Here is a 17,478-nt window from a genome sequence, read left to right as displayed (position 1 = left end):
TCTTAAAAATTTTATAGTTCTACCAGTGCTGTTTTCTACCAATGCTCTAAACTGCTTGAAAACTGTAAAAACATCAGACTTCTTTTTCAACATGTAGACCCATACTTTCCGAGAAAAGTCATCAATGAATGACACAAAATACGACGAGCCACCATACGACGCTGTAGGGGCTGGACCCCAAACATCTGAATGGATATAATCAAGTATGCCTTTACTAGTATGTTTTCATGTTTTAAACTTTTGTTTACTTTGTTTACCAAACAGACAATGTTTACAGAAATCCAATTTTCCAGATCTTAGATTAGGAAGTAACTTTCGGTCAACCAAAATTTTCAATCCTCTTTCACTCATATGCCCCAATCTTTGATGCCATAAGTGAATGGAACTACTGTCATGTTCAGACACAGACACATGATCTGACCCAGTTCTACCTTCTAACTGAAATAGATTTCCTACTTTCTTAGCTTTCATCACTAGTAAGATACCTTTATAGATTTTCATAACTCCACCTTGAATTACAGTTTTATATCCATTTGAATCAAGTGCTCCTAATGAAATCAATTTTTTTCTTAAATCTGGTACATGCCTCACATCAGTTAATATTTTGGTTGTGCCATCAAACATTTGTAGTTGTATGCTTCCAATCCCAACAATATTACATGTTACATCATTACCCATGTACACAACACCATCATCAATTGATCTATATGTTTTAAACCAATCTCTATGTATACACATGTGGTTAGATGCCCCGGAATCTAACAACCAATGTTGATCATGTTTTGAAATATTAACTGACAATACCTCATCACTCATACCTGAACCTGATACTGAACCTGTATCTGTGGTATTGGCTTCCTTCTTTTCTGTCGAAGAGCCTTCTTCAGCAGCCTGCTTTCGCTTCCAGCAATCCTTTTTCAGATGTCCAGCCTTGCCACAATGCCAGGACTTCATCTTTGGCTTCTTTCCTTTGATTTTGAACGAGAGTCACTATGCTTTCCCCCAGAGTGTCTCTCTCGTGAGCGACCTCTGGCCATCATTACCTCTGATGTAGAGGTGTCTGCATTCGACCTCTTCCTCGTCTCCTCAGCCAACAAGGCTCCAACAACATCGTCAAACTCAAGGATTTTTTATGTACTAAAGCTTATGGAAGTAACAAAGTGATCCCAAGATTCAGGCAAAGAACATAATAGAGTTATTGCCTTATCCTCTGAATCAAATTTCACATCTAGACTGTTTAATTGCACCAATAAGGTATTAAAAACATTCAGGTGATCAGCAATTGAGGTACATTCTTTCATCCGCAAACTGTAAAGCTGCCGTTTCAGGAGAATCCGATTTGTCAAAGATTTCGTCATATAGAGCTTCTCAAGCTTTGACCACAAGCCTGCGGCGGATTTCTCTGACACAATGTTGAACAGAACATCGTCCGCCAGACATAGCCGAATTGCGTTGAGAGCTCTATCGTCCATCTCATCCCATTCATCCTCCGTCATGGAAGGAGGCCTTTTATTTTTCCCCAACAGTGCTTTCGCCACACCTTGTTGAACAAGCAGATCATGCATCTTCACCTTCCAGATCTCGAAATTATTTTTCCCATTAAATTTCTCAATTTCAAACCGGGCACTTTGAGTTTTCACCATTTGCATCAACAAAAAAAACACAATAATCTCCAATATCCAACCAGCAATAAAAAAAATTGCCTTTGCCTTTGATTTTACACAAAAAATCTGCCTATGCCTTTGATTTTACACAACAAAAAATCTGCCTTTTTTGCACTTCACAAAAAAATTAATATACGTCCTTTTCAAAAAAAAACTTCAATATCCCTTATAACTCCTATTTTCTGTTTAACAAATAATTACGTACTCCTTTTTGTTTAAAGGCATTAAAGTAAGTATGCACTCCTCTTTGTTTGGTTAATGGCATTAAAATCATTACCAAATCTCCTTTGATTATTTGTCAAACAGATTCCTTAATAGGACCAGGCAACAGTGCAATTCCAAGTTTTAAATCAGCAGAAGATATTTGAACCTAGCGTATGGTGGGAGAAGATATTTCAGTAGGCTTGGCTCTGAATCCCAAAGCTACAGTTAATCCGAAATAATGAGTGATTCATTCAATTTAAAGTTCAGCTTGTTTCTGAACAAGTCTGATCCCCCGAAATACAACGCTTGCATTTATTTAGAAATATATATATACAACGCAGGATACTGTTGGACAATGCACGGTTTCATTTGATAGGGATTGCAGCACGGTTTCATTTGAAATAGAACAAGATAAAAAAAAAACAGCGTTAACTTATGAGGCAGTGTTAACATAAAAAACCAGCGCTCCACAGCAAATTATATCCGGGCAATGACATTCGTGCAATTCCATTCTCAACGCCCCATTTAATATTATATGAAACAGTCACCATTACGCAGCACCAGCAATTAAAACAGCGACCAGCAATTAAAAAATAGTGACCAGCAATTAACAATGCACCAGTTAATATCAGGATCACCTCCAGCGCCTTGGTCCACCAGCGCTCCGGTCAACACAAGTCCGCGCTCCCTTGCTCCACGCGCAGATTTTACAGTGCTTAGCGCGCACAGGCAGCAACTCCAGCACCTCCAACATGCTCTGATACCACTTGTTGAATAAGGTGCACAGCAAAATTAATTAAACACACAACAGAATAAATCAAGCACATAAACACAGTTTTTAATGTGGTTCACCCAACCAATCTGGGCTACGTCCACCAAACATAGGCATCAGGAATTTATTAATCAAATTAGAGATTACATCAAGAAATCCTCACACTCTCTTAGCAAATCATCCGAATGATTGCCTGTTATATAGCATAGAGAATCTAACAGCCTCATAACTCCCTCACATCAAATATAGGAGGCATTAACTCCCTCCCAACAACCTGGAGTTAATCTAGAAACTGAATCCCTATTGTTGTCATCCTTCAGAGATTTTTGCCTATTTGACTAAAACAGAAAATCTCAACAATATCAACTATCATGTGCACTTCTTTGAAAACTTCCTTCGTTTCTTCACTTAAAGAGTAGGAACAATGTAGCTGTGTGACCACCATGAACAAGTATTGGTATCCCTAGCTTAACGAAAATAGTTCCCTGTTCGATTCCCTTTACTTGCAATATAGACGGATTAGGTTGAGCTTCTGCCACATTGGATTCCAATCTGATTCTTCCTTATTTTCCATCTCCTTCTCCTTCTGATAAATATAACGATTATGGTACACCAAATCCTTCAGCAGACTTGTCATTTCAGTCTCATTTAAGAGTTTATTATAATCCATAATTACCTGAAGCCCTAGGATTCTGTTTCTGGTGATGTATCACTGCATCTCTTGTCTCAGCTTAGTCTGGGGGATGACATTGTTGATAAGGAAGGGGTGGTGGGTATATGGGTTGATGGCATCATGTTTCATCACCCAAATTGTCTTGAGTGTCTTGCGGTTGTATAGCAGCTAGTCAGGGTCTTCTGCAAGCGAGAATCGAATGGGATCGTAAGCAAATTCTAGGAACACCACATCTACATATTCTTCTCGAACACTGTCTGAAGCCATTTTGCAATCGATTGGTGGATATGAAAATGATTGGAGGAGATGCAAATGTTATGAAAATGATTAGCAGATCATTGGTGGTCGTTTTGATCGACATGTTTCTTAAATAAGGATATAGAGTATTAGCAGCATGTAAATTCCACATTAATTAATTTTGTCGGCTTCATGTGTGATTTGCATTAAACACCTATGTGTGTTTTGTGTTAAATGTTTTTACATGTGGAAGGGTATCGTTTTTTACCTTGTTGGGATCCTTCTCTAAGGATGAGATTTCATCATTGAAATTACATGGTGAGATTTCAATTTTGATAATACTGTATTTATTAGGGCATAAGTGTTTCTACGAAAAATTTGTGTAATATTCTTTGATAATTTAGTTAATGAGAGAGTATTATATTTGATATTGAATGAGGTTTTATTTTGTAATATTCATCGGATTGATGGAGATTTTCTTTTGGTATTTAAAATATCGGACGATTTTTTGGAATACATATTCATGGATCTTTTCCTCTAGATGAAATTGGATTGTTTGATGGAGGGTTTTCATTGGGTGAACGTGGCTTCTCTTTGTATGATTGTGCTTGATGATTTAGTGTTCTTCTCAAATATGCTTGCCTAATTGATCACCCCTTGGTTGTATTTAGTTGGTTATGGAGCATGCTATCTCATTATGATGTGTTTTTGGTATATATATGTTTATGGAATTTATGTTACATCTTGTTCTTATCTAGTGGTTATATCCCCACAAGTAATTCAATGATGGTATTTGCAAGTAGATGTTTAATGTTTTGTGGGGTTTTCTAATGACATGCCCATATGATGATGTATTATTATTGTCACTAGGAGGGGTGTTTTACATGTTCCTCTTATGTTGGATGTGTGGTGGGACATACTTGATGATTAGATGGGTGATCATTTCTACCATCTCCTTCTCTTATGACCTTGATGTAGATAGATGATATGTGTTGTTGTAGCACACTTTTCATTTTTCGGACTTCCATAGGTGACATGGCTTAATATTATAATATTCATTGGCCACATTACCTAGGTGGAAATTTGTTTGATAATGTTAGGTTCAGTGTGTATGCACTTGCTTCCAATATGAAGTTAGAGTAGAAGGATACTACAGACATATTTTGTGGAGAAACCCCCTCCTATGATTTGGTCAGTTTTACCATGTTATAGTTCATTCTTGGTTTGCTGTAATTTTAAACCTAGGTGGAGCTTCTATCTTTTTTTTATGTTCTTATCATGATGGGTTTTGATAGGATATATAGCTTATTTCCATGGTACAACACTTACCGGAGAAACCACACACCTCCGTGTGCAACTCATTAGCACATGTGTTCATGTTGACATAATTGGTTGGTGATAATTAGGAGGTTTGGTTAGGGTTTTGTTGAGCATTAAACATTGTGCACACATGTTGAGGTTTATTTAGCTATTCAATGGTTAAATTAATTCATTTTATTTCCTTGGAGGCTAATATCTTGAACATCCTACCTCACTTAGCAGTTGTTCACACTTGAAGAGGTTATTTAGAGGTTATTTGAGTTTTTATTTGGATTAATCCTCTCTTGGGCATAGTATCCATGGATTACATGATTTTTTATTGTTAGAGAGTTTGGAAGATGTTGTATTCCCAACAATTAACTCCCACTAATATTGTAAGTGCAATTAATTATATTATTGATCCTCTTATGGGTGTGTAAATGTAAATGGGAAAAATACTTGGATCGATTGTAATTATAATTTAATTATGGTTGATGAAGAGGTGAAACCTTGATATGAACCATGAGAAGGCATGGGGAGGAAGGGAAGCCAGAATGGGGGTATGCTAAAATAATGAGAAATTAGAAAGGAACATTTAGAGATATGGTCATTCACAGAGAGAAGCACGAGGAATCAAGAAGGAGACAATCAAAGAGGACTAAACAAAGGAGTAGAGAAAAGAAAATACTAGCACTTGTTGGAGTGCATGAATTAGATCAGAAAGAAAAAATATTGATGAGTTGACTAGATTGAGGAGAATAATGTTCATGACTCTACCCCGTGTTGCTAAGTAAGAACTTTCCTCATGGCTTAATGGTCTACCTCTAGGGTGGCCAATTGTAAGAGAGTTTGTAGAACAATCGAGCCTATGGTAGGGTGGAACATGGCTCACCTTTCATGAGTTGTAGGTAGCCTTTTATTTTAATAACACAAGCTCCCTTGAGGACTTTGAACTTGTAATGAAACTTATATATTTTTGAAGAAAAAAAGATAATCACCAACTATATGTTTATGAGCTTTCTTGTTGAGTGGATATCATGCCCTCTATGTTGATTTTTTATGAGATAGTAGGGTAAATCTAGTTTTAATGTTTGTCATAGCTATGTAATACTCATATGCCTTCATGTATATTTATGTTCTCTTATGATGTGCCTTAGGATAATAACACATATAAACCTATAGTCTTGGTTATTGTTTACGTCTTGGTTGTTATAGGCCTAGACCAAATAAGAAGCTCAAATAATAAGACTACAGAGGTTAACCTCGCAGTCTCTTGGATATCCTTGATATTTTGTTGGTTGTAAAGAGATATCAGGAAGTTTAATTAGTTATCTTGTCTATCTTGGATAGGCTATAAGTGGCTATGTATACTATAGAGTTAGAAAGTCTTATTAGTGTTTTAAACTTATAGCAACAACCTAGATGATAAGGTGAGGAGTTGGATGAAAAGAATCTTCACATAACATCTTATGTAAAGTGTTGTAGAGGTCATTGGGGAACTCTTAAGTTGGTTGGGAGTCTAATGAAGAGCTTAAGTGACCATGAAGTGAGGGTGATTAGTATATAATAGGGAAAAGGAGGATTTAAAATCCTTAATGTATACCTTCATATATTAATGAGTAGTTGGAAGGTTTCTCTAGTTGGGAGAAGAGTTATGAATACCTTATAAGTGGTAAACTATGTACATTTGCCTCATATGCCTATTCAAAGAGAGGCCTTCTAAATGATTATGGAATCAAAAATCTTGGACTCTTCTATAGTTTGGCGAAGAACTCTACATTATTAAAAGTCTTCTTGGTAGCTTTAATGCCTTATTAATGTCTTGTTCAATTCTCAAGATAGGTTAAGAGTTGTCTCTACCATTATGCCTTGTTAAAAATAATTCAAGGTTAATGTATCACAACCTTTAGAAATTTGCAGTTTGGAGTCTTTAGCCCTAACACTTGGTCATATGACAACAAAGAGGGTTGTGACCGACAACTTAACTAAAAGAGTTCCTAAACCCAATAATCCATAAATTACTATGGATATTCCGCTAGATAGTTCAACACAATAGATCTAATAAAACTATATTTAAAAATCCAAAATATACATTATTAGGGTTTATTTCTCTTTAGATTTTTGGATATGTAGATTACTTTTAATTGCATATGAACGCAAATTAGAATATATGTAGAAAATAGAGAACAACATAGTAAAATCTCACAAAAAAATAGAGAACAACAAAATCAAATCTCATAAACAAATTTGACACAAGAAATAACCTCGGAAACGTTTTCTAGAGAAAACTGTTAGAAATATTGAGATGGGGGTGAAACAATTTTTCATTTTTTCTTACAATTTAGTATCATATATCATTATCCAATCATATCACATGAAAGGAATACATAATTTATATTAAAATTTTGATTTTTATCTTGAAGGAAGCTACAACTTCTGGTTTTAATAGTCAATAATAAAAGGATCTACAACCCCTAGTGATGTACCAACTACTAGTGGAAGGAGGTGAAACCTCCTGAAGGAAGTTACAACTTCCTTGCCTATAAACCTCTACTACCCTTACAATTTTAAGATAACGATAAGAATTTTTAGGCTCCCATACCAAGGATAATGACCCGACTGCAACAACACTCAACATTCTCAACAATCATGCAATCTTCTAACCACCCTCTTACATAAGCACTACTAATCGTCAACTACTATCTCATTGCATCCTCATCATCACTTAAATTTCACTCATGCGAATTCACATCTTCAATTTACTTTCTCAAACATAATTCAATGTGCCTTTGGTCTACCTTATGACCAACTTCTAATTTCATTAAGCTCAATCTAGAACTACACAAGATCTTGCAAATAACATAGGACATCACTCGCACTCCACTACACTTATGCACCAACCATGTAAAACAAGCACTAATCGATGCATCTCACTCAAACTGCCAAATGCATAAATGTATTTAGTGTGAACCCACAACACACTATGACTAAAATTTAGATCAATCTCACAATTACCTTATAGCTCAGACCTCAATACACAAGATAATCACCATACCACAATTAGATCACACACAAATATTTTCATAAAGAATTACAGAGGAGATTTTTATGTACATGTGTATGCTCAACTTCTAATATGCACTTTTTTCGAACAACAAATTGATATTAGACTTCAATCAATTCCATCTTCAAGGTACACACTCAAGTTCTAATGTGCATTATCATTCTACTATGCACTTGAACCATCACAATTTTTTTTACTATACTATTGTAGCATCAAATAAGAACAAAGATCAAGACAAAGTAAAAGTTATAAAAATTGATTAGGAAATTTTCTCAATCACTATTGATCGATCCAAACGCTCCATCTAAATGTTGGGTCCCTATAATACTAGTGATTCCCCCATTACTATTGTAGTTGTAGCCCTTATTAATATTGTTGTGCCCCTATTATCCCCATATTGTTATTACTGTGCCCCATAAAATCCCTCTACTATTATTTTTGTGCCTTTATATTATTATTGTTAGGTCGGCTTGGTTATATTGTGACCCCTCAGACTCCTATATATAGAAAGGAGGTTTTTTCATTTGAATCATCCAAGAATTGTTCATTTGTGTAATGTAAAGGAAGTTGCCCCCTCGAAGAGGCTGAATTCTAAGGCATTGATCTATCTTTTCTATCTTTTTGTGAGTTGGTTTCATAACATTTGGTATCAGAGCTCTAGATTCTAGGGTTTTGCTACTCCAAATAGGTCATCGTGGCATTTTCGCTATAACTTTTTTTTTCTGCAAAGTTTCAGAAGCAAAAAAAAACCCCATTTGAGATGAAATCACACTGAACCTCGAGTCTGAATTTCAGAGCTTGTCACGCAATATTTGTGGAGATATGATTTGAGGAAGTTGGTATTTTTTCTCCTGAATTACATTCCAAACAGGCAACCTTGGGAAACGTGTCATAACTTTTGTTTTGAGCATCAGATTGCAATTTTGTAAGAAGTTACAGAAAGAGGACGAATGTAGTTTCCTATGTATATTTTTTAGACCCAAAGGTCAAAATAGTGACACATGGTACTTCATACAAGTTCGCTCTTCTGAAAAGGTATATAGTCAGGTCATCTTAGGAGATTGTGCATAAATATTTCTTGGAGAATCTAAATTTGATCAGACTGGTGGCATTGGAAATAGGACGCAGAGGGTTACTCCAGATCACAATTTCAGAATTGGATGATCCGAAATTACAAAGATACATCAGATTCAATATCTAGCTCCTACAAATTAAAAAAAAAAGTGTGTAATTTTTTTAAATTTTCCATAATATTGGTTTGAAAAATTAGTTTGAAGGAATTCAAAGGGAATAGTGAAGAATTATTAGCATTAATTAATTCCCTAAATAAAGAAAATGGAAACACCTAGTAAGCAACCTAAAAGCTCTAGCATGATTCGTGAAGAAGAGGAAGAAATGCAACATGATATATCAAAATTACAAGACCAAGTACAACAAATTTCACTCTCACTAAAGGTAAATGAAGCCAAGATGAATGACGTGGAAGCTAAGATGAATGACATGGAAGCTAAGATGAATGGCATGGATGCTAAGATGGAAGCTAAGATGAATGGCATGGACACTAAGATGGAAGCTAAGATGAATGGCATGGATGATAAGATGGAAGAATTGAAGATAAATTTGAATAAGTTGCTACAAGAAATGATCACTAATGGTGAAAGGGTAGTAAAGGAAACTCATGATGAGAACAAAGGAAATGTTAATCATGATTTCATAGACTCTAATGTTGGATTGAAGACCCACCATATTCCAAAAGTCGATATGAGGAAGTTTGATGGCAAGGATCCCGCAACATGGATATTACAGATGGAGCAATTTTTCGATCTCAATAATGTACAAAACACACAAAAGGTATGTATTGCAACTTTATATTTGGAACCAAATCAGTTTTTATGGTATCGATGGCTTTGCTCTCGTAAAAAAATTGTCACTTGGAAAATTTTTACAGAAGAATTGACAACACATTATGAGGATACAAAAAGAAACACCTTTTTAATCCAATTGATAAGTCTCAAACAAAAGGGTTCAATGGTGGAGCACATTGAGGACTTCCAAAAATTGAACGTAAGGGTAAAAGATATTCCAGAGGAGCATAGGATTGATATGTTCATAGGGACTTTAAAGGATAATATCCAACATGAAGTTCACCTTTGGGAACCTGATTCATTGGAGAAGGCATTCAAGATAGCAAGAAAAATGGAAACCAAACTTATGGCAACCAGGAAGCCTACCACTCACAACTATAAAGATGGAAGTGTTGTTTCCCCTAGCCTTCCACAACCTATAAGATTGGCACCACAAAAATTGGAAGAAAAAAGAGAAAAGGGGCTTTGTTGCAGTTGTGATAACAAATACATTAAAGGTCATAAGTGTGCCGAGAAGAAATTATTCTACATAGATTGTGAAGAGGAGGAAGGAAAGGAACAAGAAATGTCAAAAGAAGAGGATATACTCCATAAACAAACCATAGATAAAGAAGAAATGAATTAGACCATATCTTGCAATGCATTGGCTGGAATTACCACTCCTAAAACTATCAAGATAGAAGGACATATCAAGAAGAAAAAGGTAATAGTGTTGATTGATTCAAGAAGTACCCACAATTTTATTCATTATAAGATAGCAAAAGAATTGAATTGCTTCCTATATCCAACAACAGAGTGTCAAGTAATTGTTGCAAGTGAAGGAACCATAAATTGCTCTGGAAAGTGCCATAATATCAAGCTATCCATGGGAGAATATGTATTGAATAGCCCAATGCTGTCCATTCCAATGGGAGGTACTGATGTTGTACAAGGATTCCAATGGCTACAATCCTTGGGTACAATAGCTTTTAATTTTCAAGAACTTTTCATGAAATTTTCTGCGGATGGAAAGGAAGTTGAATTAAGGGGTATTGCAGTGAAACCGAGAAAGATAATCAGCTCTAACGGTATGAGAAAGCTTCTAAAAAGGGAACAATGAGGTGTAATTGCACAATTATGTTCACTAGATGTTTCCACATCGAAATCACCTATTTCTCCAGATCTCCAAAAAGTCTTGGACAATCATTCCAAGGTATTTGAGACTACAAAATGCCTCCCACCTACTCATGATCAAGATCATGCTATTCATTTGATTCTAGGAAGTGTTCTTCCAAACATCAAGCCAGATAGATATCCTTATGCCCTAAAAAGTGAAATTGAACATATGGTTCCAGAAATTCTATAGGCTAGTATAATTCAACCAAGTCAAAATTCTTTCTCTGCTCCAGTAGTATTAGTGCATAAGAAGGATGGATCATGGTGCATGTGTCCGGATTATAAGTAGTTGAACAAGATCACTATTAAAGATAAATTTCCCATTCCTATCATTGATGAATTATTGGATGAATTGAATGGATCAATTTACTTCACCAAGTTGGATCTTCATTCAAGATATCATCAAATCAAAATGAAGATTGAAGACATTCTGAAAACTGAATTTATAACTCATGAGGGTCATTATGAATTTTTGGTCATGCCTTTTGGCCTTACCAATGCACCTTCTACATTTCAAGGTTTGATGAATTCCATTCACAAACCCTTCCTTAGAAAATTTTTGTTAGTATTTTTTGATGATATACTAATCTACAACAAGTCTTGGAAGCATCATGTTGAACATGTTGACAGGGTGCTACAACTATTGGAGGACAAACAATTATATGCAAAAAGCTCCAAATTTTTCTTTGGAGTACAAGAGGTGGAATATTTGGGTCATATTGTATCTCATGAAGTGTTAAGGTAGACCCTAACAAAATTAAAGCCATTACAGAATGGAAAATCCCCACATCCATAAAACATCTGCGAGGATTTCTTGGGTTGAAAAGGAATTATCACAAGTTTGTTAATAATTATGGGAGAATAGCAGTACCTCTAACAACGTTATTGAAGAAAGATGCATTTTGATGGACTCCATAAGCAACAAAGGCCTTTGAACATCTTAAAGAGGCAATGTGCCAAGCACTGGTCTTAGCTACACCAGACTTCACAAAAACCTTTATTATGGAATGTGATGCTTCAAGAAATGGAATAGGTGTTGTGTTAATGCAAGATGAAAGACCCATTGCTTTCGAAAGTTGTCCAATCAAGGGAAAGTATTTACACAAATCTATTTATGAGAAGGAAATGTTGGCAATACTACATGCACTTAAGAAATGGCGACCCTACCTAATGGGAAGACACTTCAAGGTAAAAATGGATCATGATAGCCTTAAATACTTTTTAGAACAAAAATTATCCTCTTAAGATCAAGAAAAATGGGTCACAAAGATGTTGGGTTATGAATTTTAAATCATCTACAAAAAAGGGAAGCAAAATGTTGTGGCAGATGCACTCTCAAGAAAGGATGAGGATGTGGAGGCATTGTTGTGTGCCATTTCTATTATCCAACCAAATTGGATAAATGAAGCAAGGGAGGAATGGAAGAATGACAAAGAAGTGGGGGCACTTATTCGAAAGTTACAACAATATTCCAGTACATCTGATACATTTAGCTAGAAAAATGATTCGTTATGGTAGAAAGATCACATATACCTCTCTAAGAATTCCCAAATCAAACAAAAGATTCTTATGGAATTGCACACTTCTCCCTTGGGAGGGCACTCAAGATTTTGAAAAACATACCACTCGGTTAAGAAGGAGCTTTTTTGGGTTGGCCTTAAATCGGATTTTCAAAAGTTTTTGGCAGAATTTTTGGTTTGCCAACAAAATAAAGTTGAAACAATTAGGACCCTAGGTATATTACAACCTTTATCCATTCCAACCCAACGTTGGGAGGAGGTTTCAATGGATTTTATCACAAGTTTACCCAAGTCTGAAGGAAAGAGTGTCATCATGGTGGTAGTTGACTGATTTACCAAGTATGCACATTTTTGTGCATTATCACATCCATTTAAAGCCAGTACAGTTGATACTGCGTTTATGGAAACAATTCAAAAGCTACATGGAAACCCAAAGATTATTGTAAGTGATAGAGATCCCATTTTCACTGTGAATTTTTGTACAAAACTATTTTCTTGCCTTGGTACTCAGTTAGCTCATAGCTCATCTTATCATCGTCAATCTAATGCGAAAACTGAGATAGTAAACAAATGTTTGGAAGGATATCTTCGTTGCTTTGTATATGATAAATAGACACAATGGGTCAAATGGTTGCCTCTGGCTAAATGGTGGTATAACACTTCCTTCCATACTGCAACAAAAAGTACCCCATTTATGGCACTTTATGGATATTAGCCACCATCCATCACATCATATTTAAGATTCTAAGGTTCAAGCAGTGGAACATCACATCGAGCATCAACAAAAAGTTCTCCAACTCTTAAAGGATAACCTCGTGTTGGCATAGAATAGAATGAAACAACAGGCAGATCAACATCACAATGAAAGAAGTTTTGATGTAGGTGACTGGGTATTCTTACGGCTACAACCATATAAACAAATGTCCCTCAAGAAAGCTAGGAAGGATAATATTATCACCAAAGTATTATGGTCCGTACAAGGTGTTGCAAAAGATTGGTACTATGGCATACAAATTGGATCTTCCTGCAACTTCTTGAGTACTCCTAGTTTTCCATGTTTCATGGTTAAAGAAGGTTATAGGTGAAAATATCCTAGTTCAAACAATATTACCAGAACTTGACGAGGAAGGAAAAATTATATTGGAACCAGAAGTAGTTATAGAAACAAGAACTTGATAGCTACGAAATCGATCAATTTTGGAGTATCTCATCAAGTGGAAGAACTTATCTGCTAAAGATTCCACATGGGAGGATGAGAATTTTATACAGAAGCATCCAGAACTACTCAAGCGTTGAGGACAACACTTTTTTGAAGGAGAGGGGCAAGTTGGGTCCTTATAATACTAGTGATTCCCCCATTACTATTGTAGTTGTATCCCTTATTAATATTGCTGTGCCCCTATTGTCCCCATGTTGTTATTACTGTGACCTATAAAATCCCTCTATTGTTATTTTTGTGCCTTTATATTATGATTGTTAGGTCGACTTGGTTATATTGTGACCCCTTAGACTCCTATATGTAGAAAGGAGGTTTTTTAATTTGAATCATCCAAGAATTGTTCATTTGTGTAATGTAAAGGAGGTTGCCCCCTCGAAGATGCTGAATTCTAAGGTGTTGATCTATCTTTTCTATCTTTTTGTGAGCTAGTTTCGTAACACTAAACAACACAATGACCCTTCTACTTGAACAAAAAAAGACATATATCTTGTTTACTCAATTGGATTCCCTATGCACAAATACTTAGTAGAACGACTTGATCCACACTTGCACTATATTTGACCATATATTCATGATTAATACTTCTTATGAATCTTATTACTTGAATGATTTCCTCAAGAGAAGTTACAATTTATCCATTGTCGCAAGCATTACTCAAGGTGATTTGTATTGGTACAAGGTTGTGGATGACACTTTGTTAAAATTTCCAAGACAAGAAAAATAATGCCTTCACCGCATCAAGGAATATCACCTTCTTCCTAATCTATAAACATATGAAAGGGAGAGTCAACGTAACCATGCACTAGAAAAACACAAATCAAAATGTTGACAAATTTTAAAACTTGTATTATTGCAATTTCTTCCACAACTTCATCCTATTATCCATTAGGGTGTATAGATTTATATGTATTTTGTGGACCAATTTTTCTGGGGGTGACATAGGTCCTTGATTTATGATTGCACACCTCATGGATAAGATGAATCACAAATATTTACTTGTTGGATAAGCAAGCATTGTACATTGCATCAGGCATAGTAGGGGGTTTGTAGGGGGAGATTACCCCCTTGTATGGGGTCTCGAGTAGTGCCCCGAGATTTTTTTTTATGCGGACCTAAGGATGGAGGGAAAACCAAAAGATGTTGGGTAGACCTACGCATGGTTCTGTGCATGGGTTTTACACGTGGTTTTAGGCATGATGGTTTTCTTCCCATGGTATTTTATAGATCTGGTCAAGGGAAAAATGGTTATGTTCTAATCGAGGGTTATGGATTGGGGTTTATGAATGCTTCAACATGTATATATATGTATTATAACATTGAAAGGAATATAATGAAAAATCAATCTGGTAGTCCTAGTTTTGTGATCTAGGAGAAAATCTTTGTGTATATTTGTTTTTGTTCTCACCATTGTTTATTTTTTGTTTGAAGAATTCATTTGCAAGTAATCTATGTACAAGGTTAAAAACTAAATTAACATTATTTTTATTTACACCACACAACCGCTCTATGTATATGTTTATCTAACCATTTTCAAGGTGAGAGATTCTCCTTTAAAGAGTTGACTTGGTTAAAAATGCTTTAGTTGAAAGGGAGGGCTTCTTTGCAACAACCAGAACCCTTACAATATGTCATTACAATTTATGCCACATTTTGGAACCAACGTAGTGCTTTCTCTATGATTCACATGGAATTCCACCAACCGTTAGAATTAGCATGACAAGAGTTATCCATCTAAACATGTATTTCCTTCAAAATATCAATTATTCGTGTCAATGTCATCAATCTAGTGCTGGGGTGACTTAGGGTTTATTTTATTCACCCTTTGATGTCATTGACAACCTCATTCAATAATATCCCACTTTTTCATTGATGTTGACACCTATGACCCCTCTTTCATCATGCTTCCTATTCCGTCCTCTCTCTCCCCCATCGACATCAATGGAAATGGGTGTCTTTCTTTTATGGGGATGCTCCACCTGATGATATTTTTCTTCCTCCTCGACATGTTTTCTTCTCTAAACCCTAGTGGGTTTGATTTATTTCCTAATCTGCTTAGGATTCTACTTCATATCATAGTTACAATCACATATAATATCTTCAAATTTATGTTATTTAAAGCATTATTTGTTGTACTTGAATGCTGGAGGAAATTTAGTGTATGTTTTGTTGGAGAATCCATTATGGTTTTTGACTTGTCTCCTTGTAAAAATGCTTTAGGTGTTTTGATGATATTTTTTGTAGTTAACCCTACTATAAGTTTTGCAATCTGTAGCCTTATGCCCAACATTTGTACATTAATAACAATAACCAAGAAATATACTTGGGAACCTTCGTGAGTTGGATTGCCTTGATGATACTATGAAATTGTTCATACTTGGAGGAGGTCTTGTCTTCTCTTGCTCATCTTGGAAGGTGTCTTTTTGAGAATATTAGCATAACTTCTTGGACTAGAAAATTCACACTTCTTCTAGTTTGCACTTTGTCTTTTGAGGGCAAAGATTCCTCTTTCAATTTTTTCTTCAAAATTCTCCTTTGTGGAGTTGGTGCTTGCATAATTTTTGCATGAAGGTTCACGTGGACTTGATTTGTTGTAGCTGACAATATTATCTATCTCTTGCAAGATTTTTAACTTTTTATTGAGATTGTTAATTTCAACCCTTAATGATACAACTTATTCTTCATGCTTCTCACAATCTTCTTCCTTCCTTTTTAGCTTATTTTGAATAAAGATCTTCTATCCCTTCCTACATATCTTTAGCCAAGGAGAAATGTCCTACCTTATTTTTTATAGGATATGATAAGCTTCTTAGTATGGTATCCATTGATATTGTATCGTCTTGTTTTGAATCCTTTGTGGTTTCATAATTAGTAAAAAATATCAACAATATATAATCTAGAAATCGATCTCCATAAACATGCTCCATAATTCATAGTCTATTACATCAAATATGAGAGGTATTGGAAACATGACAACTAGGTCAACTTGATCTTCATTAATGACTTTAGTATGTTTTGGCATCATTGAAATGGATGAGACTTTATTTTTGTTTTCCTTAGAGAATTTGGAGGCTAGCATTTCTGCCTTTCCCATCTTTGTTCCTAAGATCTACCTTCTAGTTGTTGGACTATAATGAAGGAAATTTCTATGATAATAGTTGTTGGAAATACTCGAGGGGCTGGGGGTTGAATAATTTTGTCACTTTTTCTTACAGTTTAATGTCACTGAGCATTAACTAACCATATGACATCAAAGGAATACAATATTTATATTAACAATTTTATTTTTTTCTGAAGGAAGCTACAACTTCCTTGCCTACCACCACCCTCCCACCCTTATAGTTTGAAGATAAGAATTAGAGTTTTTTGGCTCCCATACCAGGGCTCCTCTTATTAAACCATTGCTTCCCATCAACTACTATCTCACTGCATCATCATTAGACATAGGCTAGAACTACGCAAGATATTTCACATAACCTAGGTTACCGTTCACACTACTCTATACTTGCACACCAACCATGTGACGAAAAGCATTGATTGATGCATCTCACTCAAAATTCAAAATAAATAAATATATTTAGCATGGACCCAAAACATGCTATGACTAAAATTTAGATCAATCCAACCATTACCTTATAGCTTAGATCTCAATACACAACATACTCACCATACTGCCCTCAAATCACACTCAAATAGTTTCATAAAGCATTACTAGGAGAATTTTACACATAGGTGTATGCTCTACTTATAATACACATTGTTTTCAACAAAAAATCAATCTTAGACTTCAATTAACTCGAACATGGAGG

The sequence above is a fragment of the Pinus tabuliformis genome, chromosome 7, assembly GCF_031772625.1.
Source record: "Pinus tabuliformis cultivar Carrire ecotype Pingquan chromosome 7, CPIR1, whole genome shotgun sequence".
NCBI classification, from domain to species: Eukaryota; Viridiplantae; Streptophyta; class Pinopsida; order Pinales; family Pinaceae; genus Pinus; species Pinus tabuliformis.
The sequence above is the reverse complement of the archived record's forward strand: the minus strand, read 5'-3'. Positions refer to the sequence as shown.